Source organism: Sapajus apella, unplaced genomic scaffold (genome assembly GCF_009761245.1).
Source record: "Sapajus apella isolate SASKATOON/1434 unplaced genomic scaffold, GSC_monkey_1.0 scaffold23, whole genome shotgun sequence".
NCBI lineage: Eukaryota > Metazoa > Chordata > Mammalia > Primates > Cebidae > Sapajus > Sapajus apella.
In genome coordinates this window covers 23,918,242-23,925,534 of record NW_022436963.1, presented here as the reverse complement: position 1 = coordinate 23,925,534, position 7,293 = coordinate 23,918,242, and positions in this window count along the sequence as shown.

Below are 7,293 nucleotides of genomic sequence, written 5' to 3'. Positions count from 1 at the left end.
TGGGTTTCCCCACAACATTGTGGTTTTAGGGTAGTTGGATTTCTGATACCGTGGCTGGTTTCTGTCAGAGCACAGTTTCCAAGAGTCCAGTATGGGAGCAGCAAGGCCTTCCATGACCTGGTCTTCACAAGTCACACAGTGTTCTTTTCTGCAGCAATCTCTTCGCTTCCCAGGGCCAGCTCAGATTCATTCTGGGAGTGTACAACACAAGCAGGGGTAAGTGTCGGTGTAGTGCTCATCATGGGAGGGGGCATCTTTAGAAACTGGCTGTCACAACTGTGAATGCTTCTGTTTTATTTTCATAATTAAAGTCTAAGTTATTTGAGATTAGGAAAGATTTCTTTCCTCTTTTATTATCTTCACTCTCTCCTCCTTTTCTCTTCCCAGACCATAAAGAACAGAAACACATGTTTTATAGACTATAGGCAGGATGGCTGGGTGCAGTGGCTCATGCCTGTAGTCCTAGCACCTTGGGAGGCCAAGGTGGGCAAACCACATGAGGTCAGGAGTTCAAGACCAGCTTAGCCAACAGGTAAAACTCCATCTCTACTAAAAATATAAGAATCAGCCAGGCGTGGTGGTGTGTGCCTGTAGCCCCAGCTACTTGGGAGGCTAAGGCATGAGAATCACTCGAACCTGGAAGGGGAGGTGGAGGTTACAGTGAGCCAAGATTGTGTCACTGCACTCCAGCCTGGGCAACAGAATGAAACAGTGTCTCAAAAAAGTAAAAATAAAAAAAAGAAGAAGAAAAAGAAAAACAACAATAAAGAATATAGTCAGGGGACGAGATAAGCTCAGGGGTCCCAATCCAGGCTGTGCCATTTACTAACCATGTGACTTGCGACAATCACTCAACCTCTCCATATCCAAGTTTCCTCATTTACACAATGGTGGTGGTGGTGGTGACATAATAACACTTTTTCCCATAGAAATGATGGGAGGATGAAGTAGTGATATTGTTAGCAAATCACTTAGGAAAAAAGGCTACTATATAACGAGGAACCAATAAATACCGGCTGTTATTGTTGCTGATTTAATTTACACCATCAATTTGCCATGATTTGGGGCAGCATTGCCCAGAGGAAAAAGGAAGAACCTAAGCATTGTTTTTCTGAAATGAAAAAAAAAAAACAAATTATCCCATAAACTGTGATGAGGGAGGCAACTGGCTCTGCAGTGTCTGCTCAGGCACTGCCCCAGTGGCTGGAGACTTCTGAAGCCAAGAAGACATGTATAAATTCTCTTGTTTCTTTATGTCTAATTTAAAGATTTATTTAGATAAGAGAGTATATGTGGATATAAAGGCCTTCCTCCATGCCTCAATAGGAGACAACTCTGAAAAGGCTGTTAATGACTGAAGAAGAAAAAAGCTATCCCAGCTCCAGAGCTCCCGGTAGAAATGGTTTCTTCATGTCTTATCTAAAGAGAGTATATGCTTAATTGACTATATACTACAATTTTAAAATCACAACCCAGGGAAAAAAATTAAAAAAGAACAAAAAATAAATAAAACAACCAAAAGGCTGTTAAATACTGAAATGACTATGAAAAACAAGTGTAAATAAAACCTATAAGGTAAAAGAAAATAATTGATGTGAAACAAAGAAAATGTCAATGTAGAGAAAAGAAGTATAAGTGAATGGAAGGAGGAATGAACACTTGCAGAGGATATGCAAAAACCAGAGTGGAGAATGGAGCACAAATTAAAAGGAGAAGATTAGAAAAAGGATCTGAAGGCATGTTTTGATTACGTACAATTGACAATAACAAAATTGCTAACTGCATTTTAAACACTAGGGCATCTTGTTGAAAGGATTGGTCCTTATTTTGGAAAAAAGCAACTAATGTGAACTTTTCTGGGAAAACAAGATAAAACAAGCCAGTTATACTATTTTATCTTTACAGAGAAGTGCTTTTAATGAGTTTACAATACATATAATCTACAGAAATAGTTTCAAATTGCAGGAGGACCAATTTTCCTCCTACTTAGAGAGCTCGTTGTTTTTTTTTTTTTTTTTTTTTTTTTTCTCTCTCAACAAGATTGGCTTTCTTTTGGAAGGCTGCAATAATCAAAAGACATTCAGGGAGACAGAATGCCCTGGCAATGGATTTTTTTTTTTCCCCCTACAGACAGGGTCTTGTGCTGCCTAGTCTAGAGTGTATTAGTGCAATCATAGCTCACTGTAGCCTCAACCTCCTGGGCTCAATCAATCCTCCTGCCTCAGCCTCCCAAGAAGCTGGGATTACAGGTGCATGCCACCACACCCAGCTAATTTTTTTTTTTCTTTTTTTGAGACGGGAAGTCTCACCCTGTCACCCAGGCTGGACTGCAGTGGCACGATCTTGGCTCACCGCAACCTCTGTCTCCGGGGTTAAAGTGATTCTCCTGCCTCAGCCTTTCCAGTAGCTGGGATTATAGGCATGTGCCAGCACGCCCAGCTATTTTTTTTTTTTTTGGTATTTTTTAGAGATAGGGTTTATTCATGTTGGCCAGGCTAGTCTCGAACTCCTGACTATAAATGATCCGTACAACTCAGCCTCCCAAAGTGCTAGGATTATAAGTGTGAGCCACTGTGCCCAGCCCCATCTAATATTTTAAAGATATTTTTTCGTAGAGACAGAGTCTCAATATGTTATCCAGGTTGTTATTGTCAATTGTACATAATCAAAACATGCCTTCAGATCCTAGAAGTAGATCCTGAGAGATTTTTTTTTTTTGAGACAGTCTTGCTCTGTCACTCAGGCTGGAGTGCAGTTGCAGTATCTGTCTCCCAGGTTCAAGTGATTCTCCTGCCTCAGCCTCCTGAGTAGCCGTGACTATAGGCGTGTGCCACCATGCCTGGCTAATTTTTGTATTTAATAGAGACGGGGGTTTCACCATGTTGGTCAGGTTGGTCTCAAACTCCTGACCTCATGATCTGCCCGCCTCGGCCTCCCAAAGTGCTGGGATTACAGGCATGAGCCACCATGCTCAGCCTATTTATTTATTTTTTGAGATGGAGTTTTGCTCTTGTTGCCAAGGCAACAAGGTTCAAGCGATTCTCCTGCCTTAGCCTCCTGAGTAGTTGGAATTATTGGTGCCCACCACCAGACTCGGCTAATTTTTGTATTTTTAGTAGAGACAGAGTTTCACCATGTTGGCCAGGCTGATCCCAAACTCCTGACCTCAGGTGATCTGCCTGCCTCGGCCTTCCAAAGTGCTGGGATTACAGGCATGAGCCACCATGCCTGGCCTATTTTTGTATTTTTAGTAGAGATGGGGTTTCTCCATGTTGGCCAGGCTGGTCTTGAACTCCTGACCCCAGGTGATCTGTCCATCTCTGCCTCTGGCAGTGCTGAAATTATAGGCATGAGCCACCATACCGGCCAGATCCTGAGAGATCTGGATGCATGTGATTTATGAGGAAGGATTCTCTGGAGAAACTTATTAAGGGGAAAGTGAAAGGGAATGGGAAAAAGGGAAGACTGCCAAAGAAAGATGTGGGCTCAGGGAAAATCTAGCCTTGGCCGATCCCATTGAAAAGACAAAACAAAACTTGGGAGCATAAGTCATGCCACAGAGTCACCTTCTCCTTCGAGGTGGTCTTCTGAACCCCATCATCACTCCTCATGATTGCATGCCTGTGGAGGGGGGTAGTAGTGGTGGTGTTAATTATCTCCTGGAGGTTTTTTCTATCAATCTAGAGCGGCTGTTCTCAGCCCTGGGAAATTTTGTCCCCTCACAAAGTCTGAAGACATTCTGTGGTTGTCACATCAGGAGACAGTACTTGTATTGAGAGATTAGAGGACAAGGATGCCACTAAACATGCTACAATGCATAGGACAGCCATCTGCAACAAATAATGATCCTGCCCAAAATCCTGGGGTGAAGAAACCCTGGGCTAGGGTGCTGAGAAATGCTGAGTGTATGATAAAATTACATTGTTTGCTAAGAAGAATGATGGCAAGGAAAACTGAGCCCCCCTCCCCGCCCAAATGGAAATTTACTTGGGGCATTCTAAAGTAGCAAAACGGTATATGTATATCATATACCAGTTAAAACAATTCTTAAAGTACTGGATATGTGACCCTGCCCCGGTGGCTCCCTCGTGGAGAATACTTTCTGGTTTGTTCTTGATCAGTGGTAAGCAGGCACCAGCTGCCTGCCTAGTTTATCTTGGTTCTATGAGAAAACACAGAACATCTGTTAATAATAATCACCTGTTCAGAGAGCATAACTACGTGGGTCAGAGTCTGCTCGGAATGCTGTCAGCCCCCTGAGGCTGTTAGCTCTGAAGGCTGTTGGCCCCCAGATAGTCCCACTTTGCTGTTCTATCTAGGAGTTTGCTTCTTAATGCCTTAAGTGCTGCCTGGGTGGGGGTCTCTACGGCTGAGCTTGTCTCAGTACTAGGGGAATTATTTGGAGGGATCAGTGGTAAGTCATTACATTCACTGCTAGTGACAGATGAGCTTCCTGGTTCCATAAAGGGAATCTGGGCTGGGCATCAGAATAGTACCTTTTGCAGATGTCTTTTAAAAATATGATGTTAAACAATGAAGGAGGCTTAAAATGCTGTTCAGTTAACATTCTTTTGTGATCCTGCATTTCATTTAACTGGATGAGACTGGCATCCTGAAATATATATCACAAAGCCCTTAGGTACATTGCTCAGTAGCCTTGTCAAAAAACATTCTTATGGCAGCTGTAGCCATTCTGGATTTTCTTCAGAGCTTTACTGAACTTGTGTAAAATTGAAATTGGGCTGATTCCTCCCTGAAATACTCATTACTATGCTACATTACTGCTAACAATGTGCTCCTTAGCAATTTAATTCTAACAACTGTAATGCGAATGGGCTAAAGGACCGGGGCAAAGAACAAAAATAGCTGCAGTTAAATCCAGAGGGGTTTGAATACCATTGGAGATCACCAGTGTCAGACTCAGGGTCTGCTTAGTCTATATCCTGTTGGGACCATCCCTCAAACCTCTTTTACAGTCCTGTATTTATCTGTCAGTTACCCATGAATTTTCTGTGTCCTCCTAGAAGCAGTTTATAGCTTGGAATTGCAAAACTCAGGGTATCAAAGGCAGGAAATATTTGCAAATTATGCCTCCAACAAAGGACTAATATCCAGAATTTACAAGGAACTCAAACAACTCAACAAGAAAAAAAAAAAAAGAAACCCAGTAAAAAGTGGGCAAAGGACATGAACGGACATTTCTCCAAAGAAGACATACAGGTAGCCAACAAATGTGAAAAAATGCTCAACATCACTAATCAGGGGAAGGTAAATTAAAATAACAATGAGGCATTATCTAACACCAGTCAGAATGGTCATTGTTAAAATGTCAAACAACAACAAATGTTGGCATGGATATGGAGAGAAGGGAATGCTTATGTACTGTTGGTGGGGATGTAAATTAGTACAACCTCTACAAAAAAACAGTATCACGATTTCTCAAGGAACTAAAAACAGAAACATAATTTGAACTTGCAATCCCATTCCTGGGTATCTACCCAAAGGAAAAGAAATCATTATACACACACACACACACACACACACACATATATATATAAATATTTGGCTGGGCACAGTGGCTCATGCCTGTAATCCTTTTGGTAGGCTGAGGTGGGTGGTTTGCCTGACCTCAGGAGTTCGAGACCAACCTGGGCAACATGGTGAAACCCTATCTCTACTAAAATACAAAAAAAAAATTAGCCAGACATGGTGCTGTCCACCTGTAGTCCCAGCTACTCCAGAGACTGAGGCAGAAGAATCGCTTGAACACTGGAGGGGGAGGTTGCAGTGACCCAAGATTGCACCACTGCACTCCAGCCTGGGGCCTGGGCAACAGCGAGACTCTGACTCAAAACAAACAAAAAAAGCACCTGTACTCATGTGTACATTGTAGCACTATTCATGATAGCAGTCATGGAATCAACCTAAGTGTCCATCAGTGGTTGACTAGATAAAGAAAATGTGGTGACTAGATTCAGTGGCTCATGCCTGTAATCCTAGCATTTTGGGAGGCAGAGAGGTGGGATGGATCACTTGAGGTCAGGAGTTCAAGACGAGCCTGGCCAACATGATGAAATGTGTCTCTACTAAAAATACAAAAAATTAGCTGGGCGTAGTGGCACACACTTGTAATCCCAGACACTCAGGAGGCTGAGGCAGGGGGATTGCTTGAACCCGAGACAAATGTTGCAGTGAGCTGAGATTGTGCCACTGCACTGCAGCCTGAGCGACAAGAGTGAAACTCGGACTCAAAATAAAATAAAATAAAAATAAATAAATAAATGTGGTATATATACACCATGAAATACTATGCGGCCATAAAAAAGAATGAAATCAAGTCCCTTGCAGCAATGTGGATGGAGCTGAAGGCCATTATCCTAAGTGAAATAACTCAGAAAATCAAATACTGCAAGTTCTCATTTATAAGTAGGAGCCTAAACAATTAATACACATGAACATGAAGATGGAAATAGTAGACACTGGGGACTTGAAAAGCAGGGAGAGGGAGAGGAGTAAGGTCTGAAAAATTACCTAAAGGGTACTGTGTTCACTATTTGGGCGATGGCTAACTAGAAGCACAACCCCACCATTATGCAATATATCAATATAACAGATCTGCACATGAACCCCCTGAATCTAAAATAAAATAAATTAAAAACTCATGATACCTAGTCCCATTGTATTACAACTGTTATACTAAAGGATTTTTTTCAAACTTCAAAATGTGTTAGTTTGTATTCTAACTTTTGTATTTTTATTCTAGTTTCGTGATCTATGTTTATGATCCTAGTATTAGTTTTATTTTTTTCCTTTCTCAAAATGAATCATCACCATGTTCAATTCTGTTTTGAAGAGTTACAACACTAGGCCAGGAGTGGTGGCTCAGTCCTCTAATTCTAGCGCTTTGAGGGGCTCAAGTGGGAAGATTGCTTGAGGTCAGAAGTTTGAGATCAGCCTTGGCAACATAGCAAGACTCCACCTCTACCAAAAAATAAAAAGTTAGCTGGGTGTGGCGGGACATACCTGTAGTCCTAGCTCTTTGGGAGGCTGAGGTAGGAGGTTCACTTGAGCCCAGGAGGTTGAGGCTGGTAGTGAGCTATGATCCTTCCACTGCACTCCAGCCTGGGAAACAGCATAAGAACCTGTCTCTTGGAGGAAAAAAAAAAAAAAAAAAAAGAGTACAAAGAGTACAATTATGGATAAATTTATTCTTGACAAAAATGCATTCAAATGGAAATACTGTAATGCCACATATATATATTAGATATATATAATATATATGTTTATATATAA